Source organism: Lissotriton vulgaris, chromosome 2_1 (genome assembly GCF_964263255.1).
Source record: "Lissotriton vulgaris chromosome 2_1, aLisVul1.2, whole genome shotgun sequence".
Taxonomy (NCBI): domain Eukaryota; kingdom Metazoa; phylum Chordata; class Amphibia; order Caudata; family Salamandridae; genus Lissotriton; species Lissotriton vulgaris.
This window is the reverse complement of record NC_141687.1, coordinates 586,077,243-586,093,474: the sequence shown is the minus strand read 5'-3', so window position 1 is coordinate 586,093,474 and position 16,232 is coordinate 586,077,243. Positions and strand designations below refer to the sequence as shown.

The 16,232-nt window shown below is 53.6% G+C and overlaps 1 protein-coding gene across 1 annotated transcript in view; it reads right to left on the bottom strand.

Annotated features, from left to right (window-relative positions):
* Positions 1-16,232, bottom strand: part of DDB1 (damage specific DNA binding protein 1) — a 1,134,380-nt gene that overhangs the window by 848,032 nt on the left and 270,116 nt on the right. The window lies entirely within an intron of this gene.

Genomic DNA, 16,232 nt, shown 5'->3' with positions numbered 1-16,232 from the left:
GTTCTTTCCGCAGGTGAAGAAGGTTTTGGAAAAAATGGTTTCAAAACCACGGGTTCATTTAGGTGGAATTCCGAAGGAACTTTCGGGATAAATTTAGGATTCGTCCGTAGAATCAGCACATCATTTTTAAACTGGAGAAATGGTTCCTCAATCGTGAAAGCCTGGATCTCGCTTACTCTGCGAGCCGATGTCAGGGCTAAGAGAAGAGCCACCTTCCAGGAAAGAAACTTAAGGTCAGACTTATGCACAGGTTCAAAAGGGGCTTTCATGAGGGATGACAAAACTAGATTCAAGTGCCAGGTCGGAGGAGGTGGCCGGACTGGAGGAAAAACCCTGAATAAACCTTTCAGGAATTGCTTGACAATCCTGGCCGACCATAGGGAAGGCCCTGAAGATGAACGTCTGAATCTAGAGATGGCTGCCAGATGGACCTTTATCGACGATGGAGCCAATCCCGATTTCGCCAGTGAAAGAATGTAAGGTAAGAGCTTGTGTGGAGAAGAAGTATACGGGTGTAAACCTTCCTTCTGGCACCAAACACAGAATCTCTTCCATTTGGCTCGATAGGTCTTGTTGGTACTAGGGGCTCGAGCCTGAGCTAGAATGTCTCTACATTCACTTGAGAGATCTAACCCCTGGAACTCTCTGAACTCAGGAGCCACGCTGTCAATCGCAGGGACTTCAAGTCCGGATGTAGAACCTGACCGTGAGACATTGTTAGCAACGTTGGAACAGGCTGTAGGAGAACTGGTTGGTCCTGGGAGAGGAGAAGAAGCTCCGAGTACCAAACTTGTCTGGGCCATGCTGGAGCGATCAAAATCATCCTGCACGGTTCCACCTTGAGTTTGCTGACCAACTTCGGAATCAGTGGAATGGGAGGAAAGGCGTAAACAAAGGCGCCTGACCAGGCAATCAAAAGCGCATTCCCCAAGGATTCCCGATGGTGAACCCTGCTTGCGAAGGACAGGCATTTGGCGTTCTGGGGAGTCGCAAACAGGTCGATTGATGGTGTCCCCCAACGAGCAAAGAGTTCCTCCAGAACGGTCTGATCCAGTTCCCACTCGTGAGAGACTGTCCTCTGACGACTCAAAGCGTCCGCCTTGACATTGAGCGTCCCCGCTAGATGTTCCGCTGAGAGGGAGACGTTGTTCTGTATTAACCAGTTCCATATCGTTTGGGCTTCCTTGGAGAGGGTGGAGGATCTTGTGCCACCCTGTTTGTTTATGTAGTGCATGGCTGTAGTGTTGTCCGTACGAACCAGCACTGTCCTGTTTTGAATCCTCGGAAGAAAAGCTTGAAGAGCCAAGCGGATCGCGAGAAGTTCCAGGAGGTTGATATGGAACTTGCGTTGCACTGGACTCCAGTGACCGCTGACCTTCAGCTCCTGGAGGACCGCTCCCCATCCTTCCATGGAAGCATCCGTTGTTACAATCAGGGGAGATGGAGGAATGAGGAACGATAAGCCCCTGGAAAGATTGTCTTTTTCCAGCCACCAGCCGCCTGCTTTTCTCATTTCTTTGGTAACGACAACCTTGTCGTCGAAGGATCCTGTGACCTGCCGCCACTGTCTGTCCAGTTGCTCTTGTAGTGGGCGCATCCTGAGCCTGCAGTGCGGAACTAAAGGAATGCAAGATGAAATCGATCCGAGCAGTGATTTGAACTTGCGAACTGTCAGTGTCTTTCGAGATTGGAGAAGACGAGCTGAACACATTAGTTTGGTTTGGCGCTCCTCCGATGGAAGGGCTAAGCAAGTGTCCGTGTTCAGGATGGCTCCTAGGAACCTTGCTGACCTGGATGGGTATAAAACTGATTTCTCCCTGTTGAGTCGAAGACCTAGCCGCTCGAACAGATCCTTGCACGTCCGGACTGCACTGGACGCTTCTTGAACAGATGGAGCTTTCAGCAGCCAATCGTCCAGGTATGGAAACACCTGAATAGCTTGTTTTCTGAGAAAAGCTGCCACCGGAGCTAGAACCTTTGAATTGAAAGTGACTCTTGTCCACCGTAAAGCGCAGATATTGCCTGTGAGCTGGATGGATAGGAACGTGGAAGTAGGCGTCCTCCAAATCGAGGGTCGCCATACAATCCCCCGGATTGAGCAGACGAAGGATGTCCTGAAGAGTGACCATCCTGAAGGACAACTTCACGAGATAAGTGTTGAGCTGCCGTAGATCTAAAATTGGACGCCACTTGTTCCTTGTCTTCCGAACCAGGAAGAACCTGGAATAGAACCCTTTCCCCTTCTGCGAAAGGGGTACAGGCTCTACTGCCCCCTTGGTGAAAAGTTGGTGGGCTTCGAGATGGAGGAGCCTGAGATGTTTCGGAGGGAAGGCATCCGGCGCTCTTGTTGGAGGAAGGTCTTGAAACTCCAATGTGTGTCCTTCTCTGACAATTTGGAGGACCCACTGATCCGATGTAATAATCATCCAGTTGTGTAGGCAATGGGAAATCCTGCCCCCCACAGATGTGAATGAGGGGACAGGAACAGTGGAAAGAGCCACCTGGCCGCTATTGTTTCCTGGTGTTGTCTCTCCTTTGCTGCCCCTGACGTCCTTTAGGCTGCTGGCGAGAGAAAGAGCCTCTTTGAGAGTATTGTGGCTTATACGACTGGCTGGACTGAGAACCAGAAGAGTAGCGATTTTGATTACCTCCACGATAAGAAGAAAAACCTCTTCCTCTAGCTCCTCTGAAGGGCACCTTACGATACTGCAATGTACCCAAGGACTTAGCTGTGTCCGTGTCCTTTTTGATTCCTTGCAGGGCCTCATCGACGTGCTTGCCAAATAGCATCTCACCGTCATATGGTAGATCCAAGATCTTATTCTGAACCTCCTGTCTGAACCATGTGGCCTTTAACCACCCCTGGCGTCGCAGAACCGCCGAGCCGGCTAGTGCTCGGAATGCGGTGGTTGCAATATCCATTGCCACATCAATGACCTCCGAAGAGGCTCGCTCCCCTTCGAGCAAAATCTTCTTCACATCTTCCTTAGACGAATCTTGCAGTTCGTCTACAAATGGGGCAAGATCGCACCACATTTGTCGATCATAGCGTCCCAGAATCGCTAACGCATTGGCTGCCCTAACCAGGAGACTGGCCATAGCTGAAAATCTCTTGCCCACATTGTCTAGGCGCCTGCCCTCCTTATCCGGCGGCGTAGTCATCGGCGCAGAAGGATTCTTGGACTTGCTCTGGGCAGCCTGCGAAATGACCGAATCCGGTTTCGGTTGGCCAAGTAAACATGCTGGACTGCCATCCGGTGCCTTATACTTCTTTTCCAGTCTCGGAAGTACCGGGAGGACTGTGGCCGGATTATGCATAGCCTTCAAGCCCTCAGACCAGACATGCTCAATGATTGGAATGGACCTCACTGACTTCCTGAATGGTTCTTTAAAGTCATACAAAAAGCAATCCGATTGCACTGTGGTCACTGGGAGACCAAATCTTTTGGATGCCCTGTCCATTAAGTTGTGAAACCCTCCAACGTCCGCTGGAGGCGAAGTTATATTATCCGGGTCGGTGTTGTCCGGATCGATAGGGTCCGCAGTATTCCATGGAGCCTGTTGATCTTGATCATGATCCGCTTGCTGGTCTGCATCTGAAGACGCAGCGTCATCATCATCATCAGTGTCTTGCACCTGTACCACCTCTTGAGGGCGCACTTCCAGCGCAGTGGCACGCTCTCTTGGGGGTAAAGAATGGTCTGCCACAGGACGTAATGTCTGAGGCGGAGGTGTCGTGGGGCGCACTTGTTGGGCTTCCGGAGGCGCCGGGAAACGTTGCTTGTAATCCCGCAACATAAGTTGTAAATCCGCCACTAAAGTGGATGGTATTGCCACCATACCCTCAGGTAACTGACGCATCGGTTGTTGTGGAGGCACGTGCCTGGTAGCAGTACGTTCCTCCCCATAATAATGCTCTGGAGCATAGTGCTGCCGTTCCATCTGCTCCTCCTCAGAGCTAAACTCTTGCACCTTAACTTGGAGGTCAGAAGGGCTATAGGCCTGCCCAAATTCACTGAAAGTCTCTTCCTCAGAGTCATCCTCCAATAGTAGTGATGGTGGTAGCTTCTGAACCTGGCGAGGAGACGTCATCTCTGGCGTGATCTGCTTCCTTTTCCGCGAAAAAACCTGTTTTCCCGCCATTTCCATCGTCGACGAGGTCGTCGTCGACGAGGTCCTCGTCGACGAGGCCGTCGTCGACGGGAAGGTCTTCTGTGTCTGTGTCGACAGTGGAAGAGTAGATATAGAAACTGTCTTCGTCGACGAGGATAGCGTCGTCGACGAGGTGAAGCTCATCGTCGACGATGGTGGAATCGTCGACGGGACCGTCGACGAGCTCGTCGTCATCAACATGGCAACCGGCGTCGTCGACATCGTCGTCGTCGAAGTCGTTCTCGTCGATGACACAGCCGTCGACGGTAGCTTTGCAGACATTGTCGTCGACGTGGAGGTGGTCACTCTCGTCGACGACGAGCAGGATTCCGGAGCCTTGAAAACAGTCAACGGTGTAGGCGTCGACGCAGCCGTCGTCGACGAGCCCGTCGACGAGGCAACCTTGGTAGAGCTGTCCTTTTTAACACTCGTAGACGACGTACCTGGGAGTTTAGTCGTCGACGGTTTCTGCTTCTTGTCTGAAGCGACCTCTTTAGTCGGGGTTGAAGGTCTTTTGACCCCACAATCCTTTTCTGAGGAAGGCGAAGAGACTGTAGAAGCCTTTCTCACCTTTTTTGAGGCCAGAAGTTCCTCAGGCTTACCCTGCCTCTCCTTTTCACCTCGGTGAGGAGATTTTTGGGCAGCCGGCCTGTCAGACCTGTCAGAGGTCCCTGGTAAGGCCTTGTGACGGGACTCGTCTGAAGCAGAAAGGGGGGACCTACCCCTTTTTTGAGACCTTCTGGATGACACCATAGACGAGGAGCCCTCACTGTCCGAAGAGATAATGTCTTTCCGGTCTTTCACCTTCTGGAGCCATGTGAGGAGACGTCCTTCCCTGTCCCTCTGGGTCTTGGCTGAGAAGGATCTGCAAATCGGACAGTCTGTTGGTTTATGGTCCGGATATAAACAGTAGATACAATCTTCATGTTTATCCTCGATAAACAACCTCTTCTTAGAGCAGGTGGCACAGGCTCTAAAAAGGGCTTTCCTCTCCGACATGCTGAGAAAAAAATCCAAGTAGTTGAAGAAAAAACTGAAGAAAACTGAGCAGAGCTCAATGGAGACTCCCTTGCACAACGTGCGGTAGAAAATCTGAGGCTCTGAGCTTCTCTCAGGAAGGTTCTATGGGGTGAGGCTGCTCTGATTGGCTGCTGCAGAAATTTGGTCTCTTTTACAAAAAGAGGTGGATAAGCTACAAAATGAGATGAGGCCTAGGCCTATTTTTTCACTTTGTGCTTACTACTATGGTTTTTTACTGTTTACCGAGGCTCCCATTCCGACGACGGGGAATGATACAAAGCATGGGAATCTATGAAAGTTCCAATACTGGGGCAACTGGCGTGTGCGATCCAGATAGAACGAGAGCGCACGTTTTGGGTCCAGAAGGTGGAGCCTCTCCTCCTCTCTCGAGGGGTGCGGAGGCGGAAAGAAGGTGGGCAATGTGATGGACTGCCCAATGTGGAAGGCCGTGACCACCTTAGGCAAGAAGGAGGGCCTAGTCCTCAAAACAACCTTGTCCGGATGGACTGAAAGGAAAGGAGGCTTACAAGAGAGAGCCTGGAGCTCACTCACTCTCCTGGCAGAGGTGATGGCCACCAGGAAGGCAGTCTTCAAAGAAAGAAGGCGAAGTGGACAGTTGTGAAGTGGCTCAAAGGGAGCGCACATCATAAATGTTAGAACCAGGTTCAAGTCCCACTGAGGCATCACGAAGGGAACAGGAGGAAAGGTATGAGTGATGCCCTTCAGGAATCTGTTTACGATAGGGGACTTGAACAAAGAAGGCTGGTCAGGCAGCCTCTGAAAGGCTGAAAGAGCCGAAAGATAGCCCTTGATAGTGCCCAGAGCAGAGCCCTGCTGGGCAAGAGAAAGAAGGAAGAGGAGAACCTCAGAGAGAGGGGCATTGAGGGGATCCACAGCCTTTGCTGTGCACCATGTCACAAATCTGTTCCACCTGCAGGCGTATACCGTCTTTGTGGAGGGACGCCTGGCTGCCAGAATGATGTTGCAAACTTCAGGAGGCAAGTCAAATGGCCTCAACTGTCGCCGCTCAATCTCCAAGCATGGAGGTGGAGACTGGACAGGTTCGGGTGGAGGACCGTCCCCTGCTGCTGCGACAGAAGGTCCTCCAGAAAAGGCAGACGAACCGGGGGATCGACTGACATACTGAGTAGCTCGGGATACCAGTACCTTCATGCCCAGTCCGGAGCCACAAGGATGACTTGTGCCCGGTCGCGCTTGATCTTCAGCACTCTGGGCAGAAGAGGTATAGGCGGAAAGGCGTACAACAGACCGCAGCTCCACTCGCGACGAAAAGCGTCTCCGAGCGAGTGCCGCCTTGGAAATTCCAACGCGCAGCACTGATGACATTGCGCGTTTTCTTCGATGGCGAATAGATCTAACCAAGGCTCTCCCCATCGCAGAAAGAGGCCTTGCGCCACGTCCGAGTTCAGGCGCCATTCGTGATCCATCGAGCACAGACGGCTGAGTTCGTCCGCCCTAGCGTTCAGAGAACCTGCCAGGTGTTGAACCACCAGAGTCACGCTCTGATGTTCCAGCCACTGCCAGAGACGCAGAGCCTCCTGGCATAGGGTCCACGACCCCACCCCGCCCTGTTTGTTGCAGTACCACATGGCGGTTGTTGTTGTCTGTGAACACCTGCACTGCCTTCCCTCGGACAGACGGGAGGAATGCTTTCAGTGCCAGACGAATCACCCGCAGCTCCAAAAGGTTGATATGGAGCCGGGACTCCGCCGGAGACCAGAGTCCTCTGATCTCCGCCTCTCCCAAGTGGCCTCCCCAGCCCTGGAGGGAGGCGTCCGTCACAACTACGTGCTCCGGTTGGGGAAGGGAGAGGGATCTGCCGTTGACCCAATCGCGGTCCGTGAGCCACCACTGCAACTGTCTCGCAGTGCCCTCCGAGATCAGGACATGGTCGGACAGGTTGCCCCGGTGCTGGGCCCACTGAAACTTCAGGTCCCACTGCAGAGCCCGCATCCGCCACCGTGCGTGATGCACCAGAAGGATGCAGGAGGCCATCAGTCCCAGAAGCCGCAGCGTCAACCTGACCGAAACCCAGGATAACGGCCCGAAGACCGGAATCAGGGCCTGTATATCCCGAACCCGCTGTTCGGGCGGATAAATCCGAAACTGCGCCGAGTCGAGAACTGCTCCGATGAAAAGGAGCTTCTGAGAGGGGCACAGGTGTGACTTCGGCACATTGATGGAAAATCCCAGCCGGTGCAGGAGATCCGCCGTAGTCTGGAGGTGGTTGACGACTGCCTGGGGCGAGCCCGCCTTCAACAACCAGTCGTCTAGGTAGGGGAAGACTGAAACCCCTAACCTGCGCAGGTGAGCTGCGACCACCGCCATCACCTTCGTGAACACCCGTGGGGCGCTGGTAAGGCCGAAGGGGAGCACGGTAAACTGAAAGTGCTCGAGGTCTACCGTGAACCGCAGGTAACCCCGGTGGGCCGGCAGGACGGGGATGTGGAAGTATGCGTCCTGCAAGTCCAACGCTACCATCCAGTCTCCTGGGTCTAGGGCAGCCAAGACCTGAGCTAGCGTCAGCATTTTGAAGTTCTCCTTCCGGAGGAAGCCGTTGACATTCCTCAGATCCAAGATAGGGCGTAGGCCCCCTTTGCCCTTCTTGGGTACCAGGAAGTAGTGGGAGTAGCAACCACGTCCTACTTCTGGCCCAGGAACGCGCTCGATGGCCCCCTTGGCAAAGAGGGCCGACACTTCCTCCTGCAGGAGCAGCAAGTGATCCCCCGATACGCGGTGGTGTTGCGGTGGCATGGCTTGAGGGGTCGTCTCGAAGGGGAGGGAGTAGCCCCTTCGGACGATCTGCAGCACCCACCTGTCCGAAGTGACTGTGCGCCAGTGAGGGTGGTGATGGCGAACCCTGCCTCCCACTGGCGTCACATGGGCCGAAAAGCACGGACTAGGAGGGTTTAGAGGCGGATGCTGCGGGGGTAGGTGTGCACTGGCTTCGCCTGTTTCCCCGACCACCTCCACGGCAGTTTCTACCGCCGCCGCCGCGCTAGACGACAGTTTGCGGCGATTGGCTGGCGGCACGTGTGGGGTCGCCCCTTCCTTGGCCACGAAAGGGACGAAAGGCACCCACTTGCTGGCGGGGGGCCGAGAGGCCCAAGGACTTGGCCGTAGCCCTGGAGTCCTTAAAGCGCTCAAGCGCGTAGTCTGCTTTGTCGCCAAAGAGGCGACGGCCATCGAACGGCATGTCCATGAGTGTATTTTGGACGTCTGCCGAGAAGTTGGCGGATCTCAGCCAGGCGTGGCGTTGTATCGCCACCGTCGTAGCCATCGCTCTGCCCAGCGAGTCAGTATCTACAGGCGAACCTGTAGCAGGCCTGGACCAAGTGCCCAAAAGAACGTCCGTCAAGGCCTCATTAAACGGCAGCAGAGGCTCCACGGAGCATGACTGCGGCTTAAGGACCTCAGTGAGGAGGTGAGTCCTCACGGCCGCGACGGGGAGCTCAAGGCCCAAGGCCTTAGCAGCCCTCATCAACACCACACCATATGTAGCGCCCTCCTCCGAAGCCACAGTCGAAGGAGAGACGAATCCAGTGTCTGGAGAGGTGTCCAGGCCACTGGCCTCCCCAAGGTCTCCTGTCCAGTCCATGTTAGACTGACATTCCCTTGTCAGAGGGTCCTCAGACCCCTCCCAACTCTCCTCATCCCCCATCTCCTGAGATTCAGGGTCATAAGCGAATGAGGTGGGTTCATAGAATTGAAATTCTCCGAACGGCGTCGGGATCGGCGCCGATAGGCGCCGTTCCGACGCCGTAACCCAGTGAGAGGAGGCATCGGGGCCGGCGCCGCCCGAGGACGACGCCGGAGGGGACACCACACGGACTGACGCCGGGGGGGGTCGTAAGGTCCACCGGTGACGATCCAACGCCCGACGAGGGCCTAGCGGCGCCCTGCGGCGTCGGGCCCGAAGGCACCGACGACACCGGGCCCGCTGAACACTGCGGCGCCGAGCCCGAGGGCATCGGCGGCGTCGGGATAGTGGGGCCCTGCGGCGCCGGGCCCGAAGGCGCCGGCGGCGTCGATGCCGGAACACCCGACGGCGTCGGGGTCGTAGCCCCCGACCCACTAGGGCCCCCAGACGGGTTCACTGGGCCCGAAGGCGCCGCGGAACCCGTCGGAGGAGAAAGGGACCTCAGGGCCATGAGGAAGCGCTCGATCTCCTCCGGCGTCGCGTTCAGCCCAACGACCGGGGGGTATGGGGCCGAACGCGGCGCCCGCGACTCCCGAGGAGCTGCGTGGGCGGTGTCACCCGAACCCCCGGCCGCGTCGTGCGAGCGACGGGGGGAGTCAGAAGAGCGATGATGTCTCTTCGACTTCTTACTTGACGACTTGGACCCGGAGGAGTGGCGCCTACTCCCGGAGCTGTGACGGCTCCATCCCCGCGACCTGTCCCTCGACCTCCCGTGGGACCGGGACCTCACGCGGCATGGGGCCGACTGGCGGATCTCGAGTCGCCTGCGGGACCGCTCCCGCCTGGCCTTCCTCGAGAGGGCCCGACAGTCTAAGCAGGCCTCGTCGTCATGGTCGACGCCCAAACACATCAGGCACAAGCGGTGGGGATCCGTAACCGACATGGTACGGTCGCACTCGTCGCAATGCTTGAAGCCGGGCATCCCTAACGGCACCGTCGGAGTCGTAAAGACTTCGATATGGATCAAAAGGATCAAAAAGTTAGTCAAAAAGTGACTAGGGAACTGCTTTTTCCAGATCTGCGCTGGCTGGCGCAGAAAAAAGAAGAACTGACGTCAGCACGCGGAGGCGGCGTCTAAGTACTCCGACGACGTCATCACGGCGTCCACGACGCCGACGGACGCGGAGCCGCAGACGACGCCTACCGACGCACAAGGGTACTGCTACGCAAAACTTTCCGGATCGAGTCCGACGCCTGGGGATATTCTAAGGTAAGGAATCTATCACTAACGTGTCTCTTTCAGATATCCTAGTTCTCATCCAGGGGTATACTCATCAAAGTCATAATCTATGAATAATCCCCGCCGATGTGCGGGATCCCGGAGCATATAGAATATAGATATATATATATAGAATATAGATATATATTGGATGTATATAAAAATATATACATGCAGCCTAAATTATTTCCAAAATGGCAAAGATGCTGAAATTACGAAGGTTTGCATAGTAGAGGCTATACTCTCCCAACCCCTAAGGAAGAAAGAGAGCAGTAAACATTTGTCATACAACAATACTTTATTGCCATAGAAAAATCTGTAATTGCAGGCATTTGCCAGTAGGCTGCAGTAGAGTATAAAGAAACAAAGAAAACGGGCCCTTTGCCTTTAAGGCATTAGAGTAGGGGTACCGTGCCTTTAAGACCTGAAGGTGACCCCCTGCTCCCTTGATGCACCACAGGTGGCAGTTAGGTCAGTCCGTTTTGGAGGTGCATAAACACCTGAGTAAATCCATAAGGAGCATATCATAACTTTGCAATAATGCTAGTCCGGGGAGGTGGGTGGGTCGCTTATGACTGATGAGTATACCCCTGGATGAGAACTAGGATTACAGGTAAGTAACTAATCCTTCTGGACCAGGGTCAGCGGACTCGATAATTCTCCCGCCTCGGTGCCCACTCTGATCAGCGATCACACTCGGCAACTCTGGGCATTAGCTTGCCTCATCTTCACTAACGGCACCACCAGACCGCCGGGGATGCCTGGTCTCACCCTGGAGATACCCATTAAGGGACCATCTCTCAGGGAAGCCAGGAAGGGTTTCGCAGCGGTCGAAGCGCCTTGGGACCCTACGGGTAAGTAGTGCGCTATATAAATGCCAATACATTCACATCCTTCTCATCCAGGGGATACTCATCAATAGTCAATCTATGAATAGATTAGCAAGCCCATACCCAAAGTCTTGCGGACGAGCAATCAAGTATACAGCAAAAACATGAATCAACATCATATTTATAATGCAGTTATGCAAACAAATTCCTCAAAGAGGCCTGTCCGACTTGGGCATCGAATCTAGGCAATAATGGCGGGTAAAGGTATGCACTGAACGCCATGTAGCTGCCTTACAAATCTCAAAGATTGGAATGTTACGAAGGAGAGCTGTAGTAGAAGCTTTCCCTCTGGTAGAGTGTGCATGAGGTCTGCCCTGTAAAGCTTTATCAGCTAATTGGTAAAACAACGCTATATAGGAGACAATCCATCGTGAAATAGATCTTTTTGAGGCTGACAGGAAGTCCGACCGGCTTTTTATTAATTATGGGTCAACTAATACCTGTCTAAGTGGAAGAGTTTTAGCCAAGTAAAACTTCAAAACCCTCCGGAGATCTAGAGAGTGTAGAGACCTCTCCGGGGGAGTGGCTGGTTGAATAAAGAAAGTAGGCAGAGTGATGGTCTGATTGATATGGAAGTCCGAGACTACCTTGGGCAGGAAGCCTGGATGCGTCCTAAGCACTACTCTATTGGCATGAAAAACTGTGTAAGGTTCCATGCAACACAGGGCCTGGATCTCGCTCACCCTACGTGCAGAGCCGATGGCTACCAAAAAGGCTTTTCCAGGTCAAGTGCTGCAAAGAAGCCTTATGGATAGGCTCGAAGGAAGCACCCATCAATTTGGTAAGTATGATAAGCTACCAGAGAGGAGAGGGGAACCTCACTGGTGGAAACACTTTAAGCCCCTCTAAGAAATCTTTGACCACAGGCATGAGGAAGAATGAGGTCTGAGAAGGAGAATGCTTATAGGCTGTGATTGCCGCTAAGTGAACCCTGATGGAGGGGTACTTCAGGCCTGACCTTGCCAAATGTAGTAAGTAGGGTAGAATCACCTGCTCCTGACCGTGGATAGGATCAAGAGAGTTGTCTAGACACCAAATGTAAAATCTCTTCCACTTTAAAGCATAAGACTTTCTTGTGGAGGGCCTCTTTGCCTCTTTAAGAATGTTCATGCACCTAGCCGAAAGATCTAGGTGGCCATATTGGATGACCTCAGGAGCCATGCCGTCAATCGATGGGAAGGAAGGTTGGGGTGAAACACCTTCCCCTCGTCCTTGGTCAGCAAGTCTGGGTGGCAGGGCAGTCTCCGGTGAGGGACCTCAGACAGCTGGAGGAGATCCGGTTACCACCACTGGCATGGTAACTCCGGCGCTATCAGGATCATCCTGCTGTTTGTCCTGTAGAACTTCTGTATCACCGCCAGGATCAGAGGCAGGGGAGGAAAAGCGCACAGCAATGTCTGATACCAGCTGATAAAAAGTGCATTTCCCCCGTGATCCCTGTTGGGGGAATCTTGATGCGAAGACGGGGCATTTTGCGTTTGCAGCGTCTGCAAACAGATCTATGTCTGGTACTACCCATTGCCGAAACACCTCCAGTGTGACCTCTTCATTGAGCACCCAGTCGTGCGCTTCTACGAAGTCTCTGCTTAGGCCGTCCGCCTCAACATTCAGGATTCCTGGCAGGTGAACTGCCACGATGGGGAGACCTTTCGCCAGAAGCCAGAGCCAAATGGATTGAGCTTCCAGAGACAGAACTTGTGACCTTGTGCCTCCCTGCTTGTTCAGATAGAACATTGTTGTTGTATTGCCTGTCTGAACTTGAATGTGGTTGATGCGCAGAGATGGGTAGAGGGATCTGAGAGCCAGATAGACAGCCCGGAGCTCCAAGAAGTTGATGTGGTAGCCCCTTTCTACTTCGGACCAGAGACCTTGTACTTGAAGCTGGTCCATATGAGCACCCAAGCCGTGCATTGGGTGGTAGTCAAAAAACCCACACTGCTCAAGTCCAAAGCTTCATCCTTCTCAAGACCCCTTAGAATTAGGAAGGTTGTCTGTCTGCGATAGAGGCGACTGATGAAATGGGACTCCCTGCAGAAGATGAGAACGTTTCATCCACCATCTGATGGAGTCTTTGGCAACTTGGTGGAGAAAAACTCGATCTTCCCAGTGTCCTGATCACGGAGACCATTGGTACTCGAGAGCCTGCTGCAGAGGCCTCATTTGAAGGCGTGCATTGGGCACGCTGTAGATGCACGAGGCCATAGATCCTGGTAGAGACACTTGCCTGGCTGTGGGACTGAGTGTCTAGCAGGGTGCGACACTTCAGAAGCATGGATGACAACCTCTCCTCCGAAGGACACACGCTTGCCTCTGCGGAGTCCAAGGAGGCGCCTAGGCAGTGTATTTGTTGGGTGGGATTGAGTACTGACTTCTTGTAGTTGACCTGCAACCCCAAGCAATGAATCAGGTTGAGACAGTACGATAGATGGCTCTGAAGCAGAACAGGTGTGGAGCTTTTTAGGTGCCAGTCGTCTAGATCGGGATAGCCGAAGACCTTAAGCCTGCGGAGGAAGGCAGCCACCACCGCCATGCACTTGGAGAATGTCCGTGGGGTGGATTGGAGGCCGAACGGCAGCACTCAATACTGGTGACGGTCTGTCTGAAACCGGAGGAATTTCCAATGCTTTACTGAGACAGGTATATGAAAGTACGCGTCTTGCAGGTCGATGGCACACATCCAGTCTCCCTGGTGAAGGTGTGGAAAGATCTGGTGCAGGGCTAGCATCCAACATTTTTCATTTTTGATAAACCTGTTCAGCAGACGTAGGTCGAAGATAGGTCTGTACTCCTTGGCTACTCCTCGTTTTTGGACTAGAAAATAGAGGGAGTACACTCCTTGAGTTCTTCGCATGGGAGGGACCTCCTCTATTGACTTTCTTGAGAAGGGTAGAAACTTCATCCTTCAACAGCTGACTTTGAAGTCTAGGAAGGTGTTTGAGTTGAGGGGACACTTGCGGAGGAGAGGACTTGAACCTCAGCAAGTAACCATGCTGCACAATACTCAGCACCAAATTGTCCTTTGCTATGGATTTCCACTCTTCCAGGTGGCAAGCTATACTCCCTCCGACCGGAATGGCGAACAGTTGAGGAGGAAGCAACAGCTCAAGGTTTGGGAGGTTGCTTGGAGGTGGACTGTTTGTTGTTATTTCCTCTGCCTCTACCAGGGCGTCTCTGCTGGAACTAAGACCTTTGCTGTGTTTGGGAAGACCACTGAGGGGTTTGAACCCTCTGTTGGTAAGACCGCTTGTCGCCCTGACGGAAGCGCTTTTTACACTCCTTGCATTTCTCCAACCCCACAGCTTTAACCGTGTCCATCTCCGCCTTCATCTTAGTCATCTCGTCGTCGGCGTGAGAACCAAACAGATGAGCCATTGAAAGGAAGGTTTAGTATCTTTTTTTGGCATCATAAGGCGTAGCCAAGCAGAGCGTCATGAGCAGACTCCATGGGAGTAACCATGAGCAGGGGGGGTCGGAAGCATCAGCTGCTTCGCCGATTACTTGGTTAGCTACGAGCCCTCCCTCCTGTAGGATCACTGTGAAATCCTGCCGGCCTTCTTTGGGAAGCTTCTCAGTGAAGCGAGTGAGAGAGTCCAAGAGAGATCTATTGTATCGCCCGAGAAGGGCAGAGGCACTGGCAATCTTCATCGATGAAGCTGAAGTGTTGCACATTTTCCTCCCATACAAGTCCATCTGCTTACTATCCTTTTCCGGTGGCACTGAGGAGGAGGTGGAAGCAGAATGGGATTTCATGGCTGCCGCCACAATGACTGAATCAGCTGGTGGATCAGTCCTGAAGAACAAGGGGTCCACCGCTGGAGTCTTGTACTTCTTGGCTATTCTGGAAGGCACAGAACCCACCGTCACAGGAGTAAGAAAGGTGGTAATTGCCGGTTCAAGGAATCCGGGCACCAGAGGTAGCAGAGGTCTGGAAGCTATCTGGTGGTGTAGGGTATCGAAGATGACTGATGTGGGAACCACCGGGGTATGCAATGAGATGTTCAGTTTGTTTGCCCCCCTACCCAGAACATCAGTAAAAGTAGAAATGTCATCTATCTGTGAAAACCGTGAAGGCGGTGTGGAGGAGAAGGTCGGAAAATAGTCCAGGACCGTAGATCTTGTAGACAAAGACCATGTAGGGGATCTTGTGCGCCTTCTCTTATGGGGCCTGTCGCAATGACGGCTGTGCCGGCCCCTGGATTTAGACCGATGTCTAGAAGGAGATCATGACCTAGAGGGTGATCTTGACCTGGGTGTTCTTGACCTGGCAGGAGATATTGGCCTGGTAGAAGTTCTTGGCCTCAGAGGAGGATACTTTGATGGTCTGGCTGGAGTACTTGTCCTTGGACCAGATGGCCTGTACGTGCGGAAGTAATCAGAGTCTGGACTAATGCGACCGCCAGATACAGCACCTTGTGGATAGCGAAGCGACAGACTGCGGGCTTTCCCCTCCGCAGATTTGGGGGAGTCTTCTGGAGAGATCTCCACGATATGTAGACCAGGAGACGATGACCTGATGACACTCTGGACCCAGGATTCGATCGCCTCTGTGACTCCGCAATGCCTGTGACCTCTTCTCTCGGCGTAGAGTGCTTCGACGTCGACGTCTGAGTGACCATCGGTGTTGGTGAGGTCTCAATAGTCTTGACGTCGAACGTCCACGATGTGGTGACCTAGACGGCGATATTCGGCATCGAGTTGGTGATCTGTACATCGATCTTCCTCGACGTCGTGTTGACGGCGACCCTGCATGAAGTCGTGTCGACGACGACCTACCACGCTGTGTCGACTGCGACCTTCCCTGGCGCAGGATCGACGTCCATCTCCTCGACGTCCAATAGTGGGATCTCGACGCTGACCCCCTCGAGGGTGGCGGAGAGGTTCTCTATGTCGACGGAAGCCTCGGCGTTGACTGAGACTTGGTCTTGTCAGCAGCCACAGACTTGAGCCCGAAGTGTGGTGCCTCGACGCCGACTTACTTGGATGCGGCAGAGACTCAACGTTGCGATGGTGTTCCCGAAGAGTGTCTGGGCCTCTTCGACGGCGACATCGAATCTCTTCTCCCCTTCCCCTTCCTCTTCCAGGGGTCAGGAGAAGTGGAATGTCACCGTTTTTGGCCTTGCTTGCTGGAAGACCTTGTCCTGGGCCCGCCATGTCCCCCACCTGATGGCTCTTGTCCTTTTCAGCACAGCATGGAGTTTTATCCGTCCTCTGTCGCGTAAGGTCCGCCTAG